Source organism: Coenobita brevimanus, chromosome 19 (assembly GCF_032717465.1).
Source record: "Coenobita brevimanus isolate Jiangsu-jjx chromosome 19, ASM3271746v2, whole genome shotgun sequence".
Classification (NCBI taxonomy): domain Eukaryota; kingdom Metazoa; phylum Arthropoda; class Malacostraca; order Decapoda; family Coenobitidae; genus Coenobita; species Coenobita brevimanus.
The window spans coordinates 4,023,675-4,043,594 of NC_136972.1; the positions used below are offsets into that span (position 1 = coordinate 4,023,675).

Consider the following 19,920-nt stretch of genomic DNA (forward strand, 5'->3'; position numbering starts at 1 on the left):
CATAAGTACTCCTGACTTTACATAATAACAAGTAGAAGCACCGGCTGACTCTTCCTCACTGCAAGCAGAGTTAGCTAGACCTTTCAACTCAGGGTCAGCAACCTGCAACTCAACCAACTCTTGACGAGACAAATTATCAACACTACGGGGTACTGCCTTATCTGATGAGTGGTCCAAATTAGCAAGAAAAGTGTCAGCTAGGATAACATCATCATCATCATTATCCTCTAAATCACCAGTAACTTTAGACTTAGTCCTAGTGACAGCACATGCAGGGAACACATCAGGGACATCACAATCCTGGGACGCAGCCACTGGCTCACTAGACAACTGAGGAGCTGGACACACTTGACTTCCACCAATATCATTTCCAAGTAAGAAAGTTACACCTGACATTGGGAGTGTCTCAACCAACCCAACCATAACAGAACCATTAACAAAACCAGACTCTAAATTCACTCTGCACAGAGGAACAGAGAAGTAATTATTCCCTACACCTTGTAAGATTACAGTTTCATCAGAGGAATTAAAATTAGAGCCTAGAACACTGGTCAGCATAAGGGATTGGCAAGCACCTGTATCACGATATATTTTAACTGATTTCCTGTCATTACTGTCCAGAGGACTGACAAAACCATCAGACAGGAAATTAGCACATGAACTCTTGAGAGTGTCACCCACGTTACTGCTCAAAAGAGGAGCTCCATCATGAGAATTAAAGTTACCCCTCAAAGCAGGTTCAGTTAACTCAGTTAAAGAATTCTGGGAACTCTCAAGAGTGGACACTAGACCAATTGACTGAATATTTAAAGACTCCTTTTTGTTCACATCACGCTGTCTCCTGAAACATCTCTCCGTAGTATGACCAAGCTTACTACAATAAGTACATTTACGTTTCTGAAATCTAGAGATGAAGCTGGTATTTACTTCCTGAGAAACATCATCTTTATTCTCTTTCCTGTTACCTGTACTCTGAGTAGAGGCAACGTACTTACTCTCAGCTTTCCCTTTTTCTCTAGAATATCTCTTGTGAGTGAGAACATACTCATCAGCTAAAACTGCAGCATCAGACAAATTATCTATTCTTTTCTCATCAAGATATAGGCTAACATCTTTATAAATACACCTTTTGAAGTCCTCCAGCAAAATCATCTGCTTAAATTTGTCAAAATCAGAATCCACATTCTTAGAATTTAACCACTGCTCTAACAAATCTTCTTTGATTTTTGCATACTCAACATGGGATTGCTTATCTTGCTTATAAGTTGTCCTAAATTTTACTCTATAAGCTTCAGGAACAAGCTCATAGGCCTTAAGAATCAAGCTCTTAACTACATCATAATTATCAGATTGATCCTGAGGCAAAGATGCATAAGTTACTTGAGCTTTACCGGTGAGAACAGTTTGAAGGAGTACTGGCCAATACTCCTTAGGCCAATTAAAACCTGTAGCTACCCTCTCAAACAACTGAAAATACTTTGTTAAATCAGATTCATTAAAAGGAGGGACAAGTTTAACATTTTTAGCCACATCAAAATCATCAGAGCAAGATGATCCAGTTCCACCTTGTTTCATGCGATACTCATGGTCTGCCTGAATCCTAGCAAGTTCAACTTGTGCGTGAAACTCAGCCTCCTTAGCCTGTGCTTGAAATTCAGCTTCCTTCACGAGACTCCGCCTCCTTAGCCTTAGCCTCCTGCAGGGCTAGCTGTAACTTAGCTAATTCAATCTGCGTTTGCTCATTTGGAGGAGTTACATTAAACAAGCTTTTATTAATCATGCCAACAATTTGATCTTTAGAATGATGAGAGTGAACTGCAATTCCCAATTGTTGAGCAACAAGCCTAAGTTCATTCTTTGTTCTGTTTTCTATATCACACACTGTTTGCACATTTGACAAAAATCTTTGGCTTCATCAAGTGTAGAAATAGTAGCCATCATGAATATATCACAGTCACAAAATATCAAACAATATCCTTATGATAATATCTTGAATATCCTGATATGAGGTCGCCAAATTTATGTTACGGAACAGAGAAAGATAACGTACACTTTAAGTGAGAATGCTAAGAGTCACTACTGTCCCGTAAAGTTCCAGGTTCAAACAAAAGAGTTAGGTAAAATTACAAGTTAAAGTTTAATGCACAAACTAACAACAAAACATTCAGGACTCATAAGGATAATGTAATGGCAAATAAACAGGTTAAATATATGGTTAACTGCAATAGCCTCTATTAACACGAAATTAGCAAGAGTAAATTTATCTAAGTCAGCCCTGATAAAATGAGATACCAGATAATACTCAGTGAATGCCAGATAAATAATTACAGATACAAACTATTATCAAAAATGACTGACATAAAGAACCACACACGAATTACAAAAACTTCACTAGGCCTACAAATTAAACTTATGCTATACAGTACAAGAAAAAATGCAACAAGTTATACTCAAATTACACACAGCTGCTAGATGGTTGGAGATTTCTTGAGCACTCACAATAATAATATCTGTACAGGGGAGGACAGAGATGTGAACAAAATGAGGAGCAGATCTAAGTGGCAATGATGCAGAGACTGAGCTCATTATATAGGGGCCAGCAGAGCCTGATACAACTTGTAATAAGGACGCGCAAATGAAGCCACGGGGACAAAGAGATGAAAATCCCGCAAAGTATAACAGAGAAAACGACTTACTCTACTATAACGGTAGAAGGGGGGGACTGAGGCAGAACACGCTCGTGATCAAACATGCAGCAACTGTGCGTTAAAATTACACAAAGGATGATGAAATCATAGGCTATGTAACAATATATATAGACAGATAGACAGATAAATAGATAGATAGATAGATAGATAGGCAGGGGTAGATAGGTAGACATATACATATAACCATTGATATACTATGTACATATATATAATTATGTATACACAGATATACTACATATATAAATAGATAGATAGATAGATAGATAAATAGACAGATAGGCAGTTAAGTAGATAGGATGGCAGACTTTTTGAAACAGGGTGAGAAACTCTTAAACAGGATGGAGAGACTCTTTGCAAGTGGGTAAGAAACTCATTGAAACATGCGGATATACTCTTTGAAATGAAGTGAGAAGCTCTAAGAAACAGGATGGAGACATTCTTTGAAAAGGATGAAGAAACTTTGACATGGGGTGCAGAGACTCTTTGACACAGGTAAAGAAGCTGTTTGAAAAGGGTGGAAAAAATCTTTGAAACAGAATGGAGAAACTCTTTCGAACAGGGTGAAGAGGCTCTTTGAAACAGATGGAAAAATTTTGGATCTGGATTCAGATTTTCTTGGAAACAGGTGGAAAAACTCTGAAACAGGTCATGAACCTCTCTGATACAGAATGGAGAAATTCTTTGAAACAAGTGGAGAAACTCTGTGAAACACATGGAAAAACTCTGAGACAGGTGGAGAAGCTCTTTGAAACAGGTGAACATGCTCTTTCCAACAGGTGGGGACGCTCTTTGAAACAGAGTAGAGAAGCTCTTTGGAACCGGTGAAGAAACTCTTTGAAACAGGTGGAGATACTCTTTGAAACATGGTAGAGAAGCGTTTTTTGAAACAGGGTGAGGAAACTCTTTGAAATGGGATGGTGAAACTATTGAAAACAGAATGAGAATGTCTTTGCAATAGGGTGGATACTTCTGCAACAGGATGGAGAAACTCTTAGAAAAAGATGTGAAAACTTTGGAAACAAGGTGGAGGACTCTTTGAAGGAGATGAAGAACTCTTTGAAATAGATTGGAGAAATTCTTAAGAAAACAGGTAGAGATTTTTTTTTCCACAGAGTGTGAAACACTTTGAAAAAGAATGGAACAACTCGCTGAGGAGGGTGAGAAACTCTTTTAAACAGGCGGATAAACTTTGAAACAATCTGTAAAACTTTCAAACAGCTGGAGAATCTCTTTGAAACAGGTGGAGAAGCTCTTTGACACAGGATGAAAAATTCCCTGAAACAGGCTGGAGAATCTTTTGAAGTGAACTATATTGGGATAGACTTAAGGAACTTCTGAATGGGGTTAGATATGGATGAAGAAACTCTTGATCTAGGAAGGAGAAATCTTGAACTGGGAGGGAGCTCTTGGCGTGGAACTGAAACGAATTGCGATAGTCTTGGAATGAAAGGAAGTGGGTTCGAAAATTTCTTGCATTACGTTAGGACTGACTAGACAACCTCTTTGGCTGCTGATATAAGCTGACCAAACTCTTCAGTGAGGCTTGAAACCTCTTGAACAGAGAGAGAGAGAGAGAGAGAGAGAGAGAGAGAGAGAACTTCTGATGCTGGACTAAATCGGCTGAGACACCTCTTGGAATTTATTAAGAAGTTTCTTGGTTAGGTGAAGAGTCATTGTCGACAATGAAGGATTAACGTAAGACTAGTAAAACTCTTGAAATGGGAAGCCGAGAGCGGAGCTCTTGATATATGTATATATAGGTGAGACACATTTCACGCGTGTGTACAAATGTTTTTTACGCCCCTGACCCGGAATCGAACCCCAGACCTCTAGATAGATGTCAAGTACTGATGCCACTAGAGGTCTGGGGTTCAATTCCCGGTCAGGAGCTTAAAAAAACATTTGTACACACGCGTGTAATGTATGTCTCTCTAACATATAAAGACGCTCGTGTTGTGTCTGGATTTGATTTAAACTGCTCTGTCACTTGCCGAGTTGCGAGGGGCTGTGAAATAATCCTAATGTGTAGTGATTGAAATATATCCTCTCATAATGGATTTTCATGACCAAGGTAGAGCTGCAAAGAAAGTGGTTGAGGAGACGAAGGGGAAGACAGGAGGAAGCAGCTCCTGTGAGAAGAGTGGAGAAATTGCAAGATAGTGAGAAAATGACAGAATATAAGAGCATAGTGGAAGAAAGATTGGGAAGGTATGAGCTAGAGCAGATGGAAGGGGTGGAAGACGTATGTAAGATATTCACGGAAGAGATAAGCGCAGCGTGTGAGGTGGTTTGTGGAGTGAGGAGGAGATGCAAGGGTGTGCAAGGGACAGCATGGTGGAATGATGAGGTGAAACGAGCTGTGGAACAAAAGAAGAAGGCATATGGTGAATGGTTGGCGAGTAGAGGTAGGGGAGAAGATGAGAGAGAGAAGAGAGAGGTATATATGAGCAGGAGAAGGGAGGTTAAGAGACTGGTGAAGGAGAGTAAGAAGAAAGTGGATGAAGAGTTTGGGAGGAATCTGAGTGTGAAATGGAGGGAGAGTAAGAAATTGTTTTGGAAGGAGGTAAAGAAAGTAAGGCAGTGTGAAAGGGGAAATAGTAGGGGAGTGAAAGATAGGAATAATAGATTGTTGGTGGAGAAGAGAGAGAAACTGAGGAGATGGAAGGAGCACTTTGAGGATTTGTTGAATGTAGAGAGTGAGAGCAGTATGATTATAAGTGGTTGGGGAATGGCTGGGAGAAGAAAAGATGAGAGGAGGGAGGAAGAGATCAGTAGGTCGGAAGTAGTGGAAGCGATGAAGAAGATTAAGCTGGGAAAGGCCCCAGGAATTGATGGAGTGTGTGGTGAAATGCTTAGGTATGGGGGTGAGATTGTTGTGGAGTGGATATGGAAGTTGTGTAGATTGGCTTGGGAAGAGGGAAGGGTTCCAGAGGACTGGAAATCAGGTATAATTGTTCCTCTGTACAAAGGAAAAGGGGAGAGAGAAGTATGTGGTAACCATAGGGGTATTTGCCTTCTTAGTGTGACTGGTAAAATATATGGTAGAATACTCATTGATAGGGTTAGGCATATGACAGAGGAGCTAGTTGGAGACGAACAAGGGGGATTTAGGAAGGGAAAAGGGTGTGTAGATCAGATATTTGTTCTAAGATGTTTAGTGGAGAAGTATCTAGAGAAGGGAAGGAAAGTGTATGCTGCCTTCATGGACTTGGAGAAAGCTTATGACAGAATAGATAGGCAAGGTATGTGGAAGGTATTAAGAATATATGGAGTGGAGGGGAAATTGTTGAGTGCTGTGAAGAGTATGTACGAGGGAGCTAGGGCTACGGTGCGAGTGGATGGTGAGCTGAGTGAGTTCTTTGATCTCAATGTGGGACTCAAACAGGGGTGTGTGATGTCTCCATGGCTGTTTAATATATATATGGATGGGGTTGTAAAGGAGGTGCAAGGTAGGGCAGTGGAGGTGGGGGTGGCCCTAATGAATGAGGGTGAGATTTGGAAGCTTCCGGTGTTGCTGTTTGCTGATGATACAGTATTGTTGAGTGAAGATGAATGGGAGTTGCAAGGTTTGGTAAATGAATTTGGGACAGTGTGTAGGAGGAGGAAGCTGAAAGTTAATGTAAACAAAAGTAAAGTTATGGTGTTTGAGAGGAATGAAGTCACAGGGTGTGCAGTGAGGTTGGATGGTGAGGATATGGAGAATGTGAGTGCATTCAAGTACTTGGGTAGTGTGATGAGTAAGGATGGAACTTTGGGGGATGAAGTACGTGAAAGGGTACAGCAGGGAAGAAAAGTTGTTGGTACACTGAAAGCAGTGATGAGAAATAGGGAGGTGAGTATGGAAGTTAAGAAGTCACTGCATGATGGTATTGTGATCCCTACCCTGACGTATGGAAGCGAGGCGTGGACCTTGCAAGAGGGGAACAAGTCAAGAGTGAGAGCAGTGGAAATGAGTTGCTTGAGAGGAGCATGTGGAGTGACGTGGAGGGACAGGTTGACGAATGAAGAAGTGAAGGAACGTTGTGGGGTAGATGTGGATGTGGTTGAAAAGATTAGGAGAAATACACTGAGGTGGTTTGGACATGTGGAGAGAATGGAGAATGAAAGACTGACTAAGAGGGTGTATGGAGGTGAGGTGGAGGGAGGGAGAGGGAGGGGTAGACCGAGGATGAGGTGGAGGGAGGGAGTTGAGAGGTATATGAGGGAGGGGGGGGTGAGTTGGGGGGAGGGTAGTCAAATGGTGGGTGACAGAGTGACTTGGAGGCGTTTTGTCTGCGGCCACCCTTTGCGGGATTAGGGCGTCGGGCTATAGATAGATAGATAGATAGATCAAAAAATTCCGGTATCTCAGCTTTTATCACGTCGTGGAGTAGTGGCATCAGTGCCTGACTTCTGTCTAGAGGTCTGGGGTTCGATTTCCGGTCAGGAGTTTAAAAAGCGTATATATATATATATATATATATATATATATATATATATATATATATATATATATTATATTGGGATATAATGTTAGTGGTGAAATAATTGATGAAGCATAAATATACTATAACTACCCCAGTGAGAAAAATCACTCCGTGGCTAAATATATTCGCCTGGTGGTAGTATCAGTAGACATGGGCTACCGGTACAACACCAGTTTTTCCGGCACCCTTGGTTCCAGAGCTTTGCAGGCCTAACCGAGGCATCATATGTCACATTTAGTAATTTAAATGGGACAAAAGGTGGTCGCACATAGTAATTCAACAGTACACCTCTAACCCACTAACCTTCAGTGCAATCACCCCTGTTTAGTTTTAAATTTTCTTATGAAACAATTAAACCTGTTTCATTATGAAGCTATCTGAGAAGTCTGCTTTATTCAGTGCTGTCGAAGCCACTCCATCAGTACTAAATCATGCTCAGTACTCTTACCATGTTTCATTGTTTTTCTAATATTATTTACTTTTTTGAATTGCTGTCTGCATACAATTTCAGTATTTTTTACCTTAATTCTTTACATCATAAACAGTTGATGAACAAATATCATATGTCAAAAAACTTCCGCACGGGAACACCATGATCCACCTTGTTCAACAGTACTACAGTACTTTATCTTTCTCTGTTCTTTGTATACATCATTGTTTCTGTTATTGATCTCCATTACTTCCATAGGTGGAGATTTTTATTTCTGCCATCATTATTATTATTATTATTATTATTATTATTATTATTATTATTATTATTAATAGAGTTGAGCAGAGGGTGTTGCGTTGGTTTGGGCATATGGAGAGAATGGATAATGAGCGATTGGTGAAAAAGATAACTAGATCTGATGTGAGAGGTGTAAGGCTGAGAGGAAGACCACGAATAGGATGGATAGACAGTGTGAAGAGAGCGCTGGATGCGAGAGGGATGTCTGTTGAGCAAGGAAGGGTGGATGTGCGTGACAGAAATAAATGGAGAGAAATTGTGAATGAATAAGTGATGACGCAGCCCTGAGGGGATATTTTCCAGCATTTGGTCTGATCAGCTAGTCAGGTCAGGTGCGGGTAAGGAGATGGGTCTGTTAGGATGTGGCAGGGGTAAACCAGCTCTGCTGTCGGGCCCTGCTGCGGATGTCACTGATTGCATTGCGCAGTTGACCCTTGTGCTGTGTGGTGCGGTGAGGATCTGTCCATTCTTCCCTTTGGGGCTAAGATGCGAATGAATATGTTTGAAAATGGATGAGTATATGGGGAGTGTGTCGTCCTGTCTCGGCTACCTCCCTTTCCTTGGGGGAAGCAGCCTAGGTATATAGATAGTTAGATAGATAGATTATTAATATCATTATTATTATTATTCATCCGGACCTCCTTTCCCACCCTACGGCAGGGTGGGGAGCAGCAATGTCCAGACAGTCTAAATTTGCCCAATCCAATGAGTCACGCTTCTATTCACTCATCATTCAAGCCCCCAGAAACCTGACTCTATCGGATACGCCAAAAACATTCACCACGTAACATAAACGTATCTGACTGAGCCAGTCTGGAAGCTGCCACGTTAAAAAGGGGTGTCAAATCCCTGATCATGCACTTCTCCTTACAACATTCATCCAGCCAGTTCGATCTCTTGTCAGGTCCCTAGCCTCACTGACTTCCAAACCTCTCTTCCTCACACACTCATCCACCATGCCTCTCCACCCACTTCTTGCCCTACCTCGCCTCCTCCCTCCTTCAGATTTGCTCAGATATACTTTTTTAATCACTCGATTGTTATCCATTCTCTCCACATGACCATACCACCTCATTATACTCTCTTCAGTTGTGGTGTCCACACACTTCCTCACTCCTAATCTTTCACGAATCACATTATTTCGTATCCCATTCACCCTCTGTACTCCACATACACTCCTTAGCAGTCCCATCTCTACTGTTCTTGCTCTTGACTTTTCATTTTCAGGCCACACCATAGTCTCACATCCATATGTTAAGGTTGGCACTAACACTCCTTCATGTAAGCCTCGTGCAGCTGCAATACTCAAGCCTCTGTTTCTTATCCAGGCCTTCATTGCACCAGCTACTCTTCTTTCTTGTGTCACTCTACTTTCAACTTCTTTTGAACATTTTCCTCTCTTTTCTATCACTGTACCCAGGTATTTGAACTATCTCACCATTTTCAGTCTCTCTACATTCACTGTTACATCGCACTGGAAGTCATCTTCTCTCTCAATAACCGTCATTTTACTCTTTTCCACATTTACTCTCAAGGCACGACGCTCACAGACCTCAGCAAAACTCTGCACTAGCCTACCAAGTTCTTGTCCGGTACTTGCAAACAGTACTGCATCATCAGCATACAACAAATTTGAGATATTCCATCCATCACCATTCGTTACCAACGCCATCCCATTCTCCATTACTCGTGTTTTCACTTCTCTCATCACCCCATCCATATATATATATTGAACAGCCATGGTGACATCACACAACTTTGTCGCATGCCCACACCGATTGTGAACCATTGACTTAGATGCCCATTAACCCTTACACATGCTTCACTGGCATCATAAAAACTTTGACAGCACCTAGCAGCTTACCATCTACACCGTACATGCGCAATACTTTTCACAATCCTTGTCTGTCCACTTTGTCACTTGTTTTTTCCACATCCATGAATGCCATAATCGCCTTATGGTCCTTCTCACAAGCCTTCTCTGCTATCTGTCTCACTGCAAATATTTAATCCACACATCCTTTGCCACTCCTAAAGCCACCCTGTTCATCACTCACTAGGACTGATGATATCTTACTTTCTTTAAAATAGTTCTTCCATATAACTTCCCTACTGAACTCAATAAACTTTTGCCACGATAATTCTTCCACTCACTTCGCTCACCTTTATTTTTGTACAGGGATACAATCGCAGCCTTTTTCCACTCTGCAGGCACAGTTTCACGCATCCATGCCTTCTTACATATCTCCAACAAGCACTTCATTCCACTCTTTCCACTACACTTAAGCATCTCTGCATACACCTCATCAACCCCAGCTGCTTTCCCATTTTTTAGCCGTTTCACAGCACTCTTCACCTGTACGAGTGACACGTCTCCTGGAACTGCATTCCTCCTCTGCTCACCCCCCAAACCAATCATGTTTACAGACGCTCTTCTCTCTCTATTCCCATTCATCAGGCTTTCAAAATATTCTTTCCATCTGGTCCTTACTTCATCCCCATGAGTTAATAATCCACCTACATCCTTCACACCATCACATTTCTTTCTGCTTTCACTTCTACATTTCCACACCTCTTTCCAGAATAACTTCCTATTTTCAGAGTAGTTAACATTCATTTTTCTTCCTAGATCATCATTTACCTCCTTTTTCCTCTTCACTAGTCTCTTTCCGTGCTTTTTGCTCTTAATATATTCATTTCTTATTTCAGCTGAACCCTTGTCCTGTAACCACTTCAGCCACTTCTTCCCTTTTTCCTTCACCGCTCTCTTAACCTCCTTATCCCATCATGCCGTACTTTCCCTCTTTGTTGCTACTCTTGCCACACCACACACCGCTTTACCTTTCCTAATTAAGCAATCCCTATATGCATTCCATAGTCTGTCCAGATCCATTTAATTCCATTTCACAGATTCTAACTCGTCCTCTTCTTTGGTCTTGTAATCATCTGCCATTTCTTTGATCCTCACCTTCTCAACTTTCAGTCTTTCTCCCTGACTGCTTCTCTCTTGATCCACCTCACTCCTCTCAACTTGATCTTGCATACCACAGTCATATGATCTGACAAACCTTCTTATCGTCCTCTGACGGCCCTCGTATCAGCAACCATACCCATCATCGACCTCTCTTCGAGCACGTAATCAATCAGGCTTCTTTCAACACGATCCCCGTTCCCTCTATACCATGTATATTTATGTGCATCATTGTGTTTGAAATACGAGTTACAAATGCACAACCTCCTCTCCTGACACATATCCTTTAGTCGCTTCCCATTATCATTTTCTCCTGGTACTCCATAACAACCCATTATGCCATCCTCAGGACCAATGCCTACTCTTCCATTCATATCTTCCATTAATAATAATAATAATAATAATAATTTTGCCTATTTTTGCATGAACATTTGTTGTTGACTATCAAAATGTGTGACAGTGTGAAAATGATATGGTAATGATTCAGTATGATAATTCAGAGTCTAATGCTGCATTCAGCAATTATACACAATACTTCACATTTTCTTAGAGTGTAATCATGATTTTACTTAATCTTATTAATATTATTATTATTATTATTATTATTATTGTTATTATTATTATTATTATTATTATTATTATTATTATTATTATTATTATCATTGTTATTTGGGTGCTAGGTGGGGGCGTTCACCATCCACTCACTCGATGTAGTGCTGCTGTCGGGTGTCTGGCCTTTCCTCTGTTCCTTCCTTATTTACTTCCTCTTCTGTCTTTACTTCATTGTTTCCTCATCCTTCTGCCTACGGGTGACTTTACACTCCCTCTTCTGTCTTTCTTTCTTTCATTCTTTCCTCATCCATCTTTCTACCTATGGGTGACTCTACACTGAGTGACAAGCCAAATGGCTTCCTGTACACCAGGAAACCATTTACTACGCCGGGTGGCAACTATATAACCAAATTATGGCGCCTGGTGGTTTAGTGGGTAATCATGGTGCTCCACTCGGATTCAGCCGGTGAAAGTTTATATCCAAGGGATGGTTGGGGTTTATTGCTCATGTAATGCCGCTCAGACATCTTAAATGTCATGACCAACTTGCCTAGCCCCGGGCTCCTACACTCCTCATGGGGCAAGGTAGGCCTGTATGATGGATGGATGGATTATTATTATAATTCCATCGCTTTTAGTCTCCAATTTTCATCATACTTATTTAGGGTGTACAGCACCATGACCCTATTACAATGACCCAGCTTCAGTGATATTGACCTATTTTTCAAGGTCGTAGGTACAAAATGTCAAAAAATCATTCATTTTCATCCTCAGTTTACTCCGAATGTGTAATAGATATATGAACATGGAAAGAAATTCCGTGATAATATTTTCAAACATTTGTATGGAGAAAATCTGAAAGTCAGTCATGCATGACATTACGATATTTTCGGAGACCCCACTTATCAGCACTTTTCAGTTGCTCTTCCATACAGGAAAAATCGAAACATAAATGATGCACTTTTTGGCATGAAGTTTTGTCTGCTCCTGGACCAGGCCTGTTTACTTTTTGGTGGTTTGACCAACGGTTTTTTATTTATTGGGGAAATAAACAAACAAACATAAATTCTGCAATATTTTTATGGGTAGAGGTCAGTAGCTGTCTCTGACAGAAACAGGCTTATAGTTGTTTTTGTATTTAGTATAATAAGAATGTCTTCCTGCATTAAATCCATCCAAACAGTTGTTAATACATCATTTGGCCTGATGAGTGAGTGAAAATATAAGTGAAAATATGCGTGGCCAGCGCGGTAGGTCACCAGGCAGCTATGTATTGGTTACTATGGTAAAGGCGTGCCTCGTGGCGACTGGCTGCCACACACAAAGAACCCCAGTCGCAATAACGTTTTATGTAATCAACACTTACTTATAAGTTGTCTCAGTGGTTACTTGTGATGAATATTACCTTTTTATTTGACTCTGGTAGTAATTAAGCATAAACTGAGGTGGTTATGGATAATATATATCGGAAAATATAACTAAAAGACTGAAGATTCACGTTAAGCGTCTTATTCACAGGAACAGATACTGATGGTTAGGAAAGGTTAATTGTGTGAATTACGTATTCAGTGAATAATACAATGATAACAATGCTGGCTCACAAAGTTATGCAGCGAATACGAGAGAAAAAGGTCGTCTGGTTCACGATCGAGAGTAGCAGCATCGGTGTAAGCATTGACACCGACACCTACATCTTTCTAAGAAGCCAGAGCTAGTGTTATATGTATGTTAAATAAGCTTAGAACCAGATAAAATACAGGGTATCAACACCAAGGCATGCTGTGTAAGCAATCCAAGCGACCACTCTCAACACTCAACACTATCTGAGGCCACCCAATATCCGCGGCTGGAGGGCACCAGAATTTGAAGTGGCATCTCGCAATTTTGTCCGGATTAAAAATGTGCCAGACCATCCAGTGCCAGAAAATTGGTGAACCTGTATGTCATACGGAATTCATATACTGTTTCCTACAAGAGATGTTTTTCTTAAGGGGACTATGACTGTCGGGTGTTAGTAAGAATATAAAGTGTCACTGTACAGTAGGAGTTAAGACTGATAAATTTTAGACATCAAATTCTGTCTTAAAATCTATACCTTAAATTTCACCTTCAAAGGCAGAAACTAAACAGGAAGAATTACACTTAAGATTAATATTACGAAGTATGCTTCAAAGTTAAATAGCTTCAAGCAGTTTTCCCTGTAATTAGGTCTCAGAGGAATGCTCTAGTTTTTCTCTCAATATTGTGCTAAAATTAAGGTACTATAGTTACATCTAAATCTTTTTCAAAATATACTTTAATTTGGATATTAGAATTATATCTCAATCTACTTAAAATTAATCTCAAAATCATTTTTAGATTGTTGTTTTAAAATCGGGTTGCCAAAATTATCATTTAACTTTCATTTAACTGTCTCCCAAGTCGAAGTCCTGAGGCAGAAAGAAAGACATTTTCTCTCTCTCTCTCTCTCTCTCTCTCGCTTTGGTAAAGATGGCAAAACTCTGAGCGAGAGGAGGAAGGAGCAGAGGGATATCACTGACAGCAAGATGGTCTGTATTATTGAAGTTGTTTTTGTCTTTTCATTTTCTTTAGTTTCTCTCTGTCTTATTTTTTCCAGGTGAAGTAGTGGAGATCATGGATTAATGATGGTGGTAGTAATAATGATGATGATGACAGTAAGGAGGAGGAGGAAGATAATGATATGATGTTGGTGAGAAGTGGTGATGATCATGCTGCTGCTGCTGCTTATGGTGATGATGATGATGATGATGATGGTGATGGAAATAAGTATTTTGATGATGATGAGGAGGAGGATAATGATATGATGTTGGTGAAGGAAGTGGTGTTGCTTATGAAGATGAGGATGCTGCTGCTGCAGCTAATAATAATGACGATGATATTAGTGATTATGATGATAATGATGAATATAATTTAGTGATGAAGGTGTTGATGCTGATGATAGTGATAATGAACGGTAGAGATGATGATGAGAAGGAGGGAAACATATGATGAAAGCAAGAATGTTGATAGTAGGGATGATGATGAGGAGGAGGAGATGGAGGGGCACGCTGACGATGATGATGATGATGATGATGATGAGGAGGAGGAGGAGGAGGAACACGCTGGTGATGAAAGAGATGATGATAGTGATGATAACGGCAATGATTATGATGATGAGTAAAGCTACACATGACTATGTTTTCAACCTATGTCCTCTCTCCTAGGCTGGATAAAGTCGTTAGGTGTTAAGAAAAAGAAAAAAATGTTTTGGAGAGGTTGTGTTGTGTAAGGGAATAAAATCTCTTGGAGGTAGCAAGAATACACTAACGTTAAAGCAGGGAAAGAGATAGTGAAGGAATGGCAGAATGATTAACTCTGTCTCTTTCTCTCTCTCTCTTTCTCTCTCTCTCCAGGAAATCCCACGCCAATCCCATTCCTGTCACTTCTCCAAAACTTTGAAAATTTGCTGATCAGATATCGAATATAATCCATTGCCCTAAAAAAAAAAAAAAAAAAAAAAAAAGGCAATTTGCAGTGGAAGACGTTTAAGGCAGATTTTGGAATATGGAATGGTGATTGGAAGTCTGGGTTTGTGTGTCTGTATGTGTTTTGGTAGATATATTTACCTGTCTGTATATCATTCTGTCTGTGGATATATGTTTCAAATGAAAGGCGTTTGGCAGAGACTGGTGTTGGGAATGGTGCTTTTGTGCTAAATGTCTTTATATTGGCTTATCTATTTATTTTCTGTGTAATAGTGTTTTTTCCGTTTATCTTACATGCATATGTCTATCTGTCAATCTATCTTCTGACCCTGTTTTTATTTCTGGCTTTTAGTAACTGTATGTCTGTGTATCAATGACTGTCTGTCTCCATCGCACATCATGATCACACCATTTTTTACTGCAGAATAATTCGATTGATGTAGGCCCAGTTCTTTCACTTCTATCATTCTTTTTCTGTGTCGGCCCTCTTCTTTTCCGATATCTTCCATCTCTCCTTTCACTTTTTCTTATTCTTCTTTCCTTCACAGGTAGCTTTACATTGAGTGACAAGCCAAATTTTTTCCTGTCAGCCAGGAAACCATTTACAGCGTTGGGTGATAACCATATAACCTGCACATACGTGTTCCCTACGTGTCAACAAATGGGTTGGCGGAGGGTTAATGAAATTCCGCGTAAAACTACAAACTCAAAGTCAAACAGCCACCCTTACGGGATTATGGCGTCTGGCAATGGATGGATGGATTTTGTTTATATGTATTTGCTCTTGAAAGGTTTTGTGACTCTGGTGATTTGACATATTCTCCCTCCCTCACACACACACACACACACACACACACACACAGATTTTCTGAAGGCATCAGAATATAACCGGGAAAAAAAGGGGAGAACATTATGTTTAAGAGTTTACATTTGGAACACTGAGAAAGGACCGACAGATCTGTGTATCAATCAACCTGCGTAAAACCATCACTCGACTCCCATCCGCTTCTGGAGTGCTCTATTATGGTATATAATAAAAAATGTTTTCTTAAAGCCAGGAATGCGACAAGATCTCTCTCTCTCTCTCTCTCTCTCTCTCTCTCTCACACACACACACACACACACACACACACACAAGGCTATGTTGGTGATGGTGGTAGTTGTTCTAGAACCTAGGTGGTTGTAGTGGTGGTGGTTGTGGTTGTGAAGTCAGGGGTTGGTAGTGGTGGTGGCGGTGTAAGGGAGCGGATGTTTGTTGTTTACCCGTCATGACTCAGACATTGCTAGAATGTCATGAGCCAGCTGCCTCCTTACCAAATCTGCTGAGGAGACTGTATTATGTGTACATAGCTTATTCATGAAAATGAGCAACACGCAAAAGGGAACTCCTTTACCTTTACCCTGAAAGATTGTATGAGACAAAGATCAACTAGACTCCGGGGGCGTAACACAACTTGCTCCCAATAAAGCATCCAGTAGCAATATGGAGTATTTAAGAAAAAACTGAGACCTTAATGGTATATATACGAACATACAACTCACATTTTGGTGGCAATGAAGTCAAGTCTGTCTACCCTCAACAGCGGCGGATCCAGGGGGGGGAGGATCCCCCCCTTCAGCTATGAATGGCACCCCTAAGAACTGATTATTATCAAATACCAGTGTCATTAAAAATAGAAAAAGCTATACTAATAATAAAAATAATTATAATAATAATAATTATTATTTTAATTATAATTAGTATTAGCTATAAAGAATAGATTTTAAGGAATCAGACGTAAAATAAAGAAATCCAAACGATGAAACAATGGGCTGAAAGTGACAAAGAATATAAGAGAAAGAAATGAGAAAAGAACAGCAGATATGTGTGTAAAATAATGAAACAAGACTTGTCAGTTTCAACAGAGAGAGAGAGAGAGAGAAGGTAGAATCTTTCGTGAAACGGACACGTACCATATCGCTACCAATATCCTTGGACAACATCGACTGAGAGACTGTCATTAGGTTTTCGGTCTCAATATTTTTTAAAGTTTTGCTTGTGTTTGAGGACAATTTTTTGTTTCTTCGAGTTGGTTATGATGATCTCAAATCGAAAATATTGAAATAAAATGCCCTCTTAGAATAGACAAACCCTCAATAACTGGGAAAAAAACTATCAGAATTGTAAGCATGTAACAACTTGAATGTTGTGATTTTCACACTCGTGAGTCCTGACTTCACACCTTAGCTCCTGACCAGTGACCACAGACCACATAGACGTAGTGTCACACCAACTTCACATTGTTGTACCCATCACGGCTCACAGCCTCACGCTCATCATACCTAAGTCTACTAATACCAAGTCGGATCACTTCCATCTAAAACGGGTCCAAGCTGGCGCAGGGGGCGGAGCATGGGAGTGAAATCAGCTGGCACGAAACCGAAGTTCAGTTGACACCTGACCGTGCTGGTGAGTGGATGTATGCTACACTCTCCAGACCATGACACATTTTCAGTCCGAAGTGAGGGAAGGGACTGAAATGTGTGAGGGAAGGTATGGGGGTGTGAGGGAAGGCGTAGGGGTGCGAGGGAACCTGCTGCTATGTTATACGGTTAAACGGGTCCTCACTTCTTCCCCTTCTTGGTTTTCCCTTATTATAAATGTTTAATTTGAGTCTGCCCTTTTATACATTTTCTGTTACTTAAGCCGACTTACGTCACACACAAGCCACGCCTCCCTGCGCCCTGAGGGAAAGTGAACCGACTTGGTATTAGTAGACTTAGCATCATACAGGGAAGCCACGACCACCACCATACAGTTTATTGGAGAAAAATACAATAAAATAAACAATAAGATACAGATATAATCCAAAATATATTTCAATTTTGATCAACTGGTAAAGAATGGTTTGAATGATCTATATTTCAGTTTTGATCAATAGGTAGGGAATGGTTAAAATTTATTTATATTTTAATTTTGATCAATTGGAAGAGAATTGTTTGAATCTATAATACATTCAAATTTCAGTCAATCTGTAGAGATCTGTAACTGATTTCCATCTAACACGAATTGTTGGTTACAGGTTCTAAATATTAAGCACCATAAAAGTACTACAACTTGCCCCAAAATGCTTTCAAAATGCTTGCGAAATGTTAAAAAGCGTTTTGCAACCGGGGCTCCACCCCGGACGCATATTTCTGAACTGTACTGAAGTAGACCCAAGGGGCTGGGCTAGGACTGTTACGTCACTATGCGCCCACCTTCAGCGCAACTTAAATACAGGTTTTTCTCTCGGTTTCATTGCTTCGGGCCTGCGATTGTGATGAGCGATATTCCCATATTCCTATACATTTTATATGCCATTACATTTAAAATGTACTGTATGTGTATCTATTAATGTACATTTCATAAATGAATACAGAATATTTGTGGGCCTCCGCGTCCGAATGGGGTCAAGTGCTGGCCCGGCCAGTTTTGTGATAGCACCAGAGAGCACTAATTTAACCCTTCCTCTAACGGTTGGATTTGGAAATAACCCCCTTCCGACACTGGACATAGGGTTGAAAGTCATATTTCTTTCAACATTGCCACGTCCAAACCTGCACGCAGCTGCCTCGGCTCGAGGCAAACTCCGTGTCCAAAGGCTAGCATGTCCAGTGTAGTGAGTGCAGCGGAGGTGATGGTGGTGGCGGGGTACGTGTCTGTGCAGGTGGAGTTTGTGTTCCTGAAGTCCGGCCATAGGCCTTCAGCAACATCATAAAGAAGATCAGGAAGACAAACTACCTGCCAAGTACTAAGGATTACGCAGATGTAACAGCATCAGCTGCAACAAGGAAGTTCCCCATTGTGGCCTGGATGGACGACGGATTATGGATAATGGAGGACGACTGTGGCACTACATGGCGCTATAGTGTCACACCTCACCTGCCCTGACCACCCCAGTTGACGACCCTGGCCTGGATATTGGACGACGGAGTATGGATAACAGAGGAAAACTGTGGCATTACATGGCACTACTGGCACTGTACTGCATTCTTCACTACTAATGGGTGACTGTGGACATTAATTTTGTGTAAAGAGATAGAAAAAGTGTTAATGTGTGTGGGGGAAGAGGAGTAATGTTGTGTGGGGCTGTATTATTGCTAGTAGTAGTAGTAGTATCATTTTTGTCCGGTATTTTTATGATGCTTTTATGCTGCCCATGCTATTGACTATTGTTAACATTATTAATATGGATATTATTGTAATATTTCGCAACAGGAGATGCTTGTAAAGTTCAATAAGGGTGCAACATTAGGCAACCGTAACAACAAGCAATAGATACATTATATTTCATAAAATTCATTATCTTCTATCAGATTCATACACTTCAGGTATTAAGCTGTAATTTGATACCAAAATGAGCATTGGATGTCAATAACTAACAAAATTACAGTTGCAAACACTTTGTTGATTTTTACAAGCCTCTCCTGTAAAATTTTATTTTTGGTGCATGACCCCCTTTGGATGCAGAGGCCCACATTTGTCATTATATTATAGCGTATCTTAGTTTATCATTGTATTATTTTTTCCCAGTTTGATATTTAAAAGCTTAACACGACGTAGTCATTCTGCAATGAAACCATCAGTACTCAACAGTGTGAAATTTCAGGTATTTTGGCGAAAGTTTAGGTATTCTGATCTACAACCGACAATTAATGGTGCTATTGGTCACTGACAGGAACGTTCACTGCTTGCCACCAACAAGATATGTATTGAACAAAATTACCTTACTCAAGAGCACTCAATGAGCGCTGCACGTACATACCAAAAAAAAAAAAAAGGAAAAAATTATGTGATAATACATAAAACATAAAACAAGATGTATATTGAACAAAGACGCCTTACTCAAGATGAATGAGTGTTGCACATAAAAAGAGACATAAAAAAAAATGCGATAAAAATACAGAAAACAAAAATTCTAGTGTCGTAAAAAATATATAGATCACTCCTATACAATAATGAAGATGCACAGCAGAGAAATGAAGTCGT

General features: G+C 40.3%; 1 pseudogene; it reads right to left on the reverse strand.

The window, feature by feature from the left end:
- Positions 1-19,920, reverse strand: part of LOC145391612 (uncharacterized) — an 81,558-nt pseudogene that overhangs the window by 57,090 nt on the left and 4,548 nt on the right.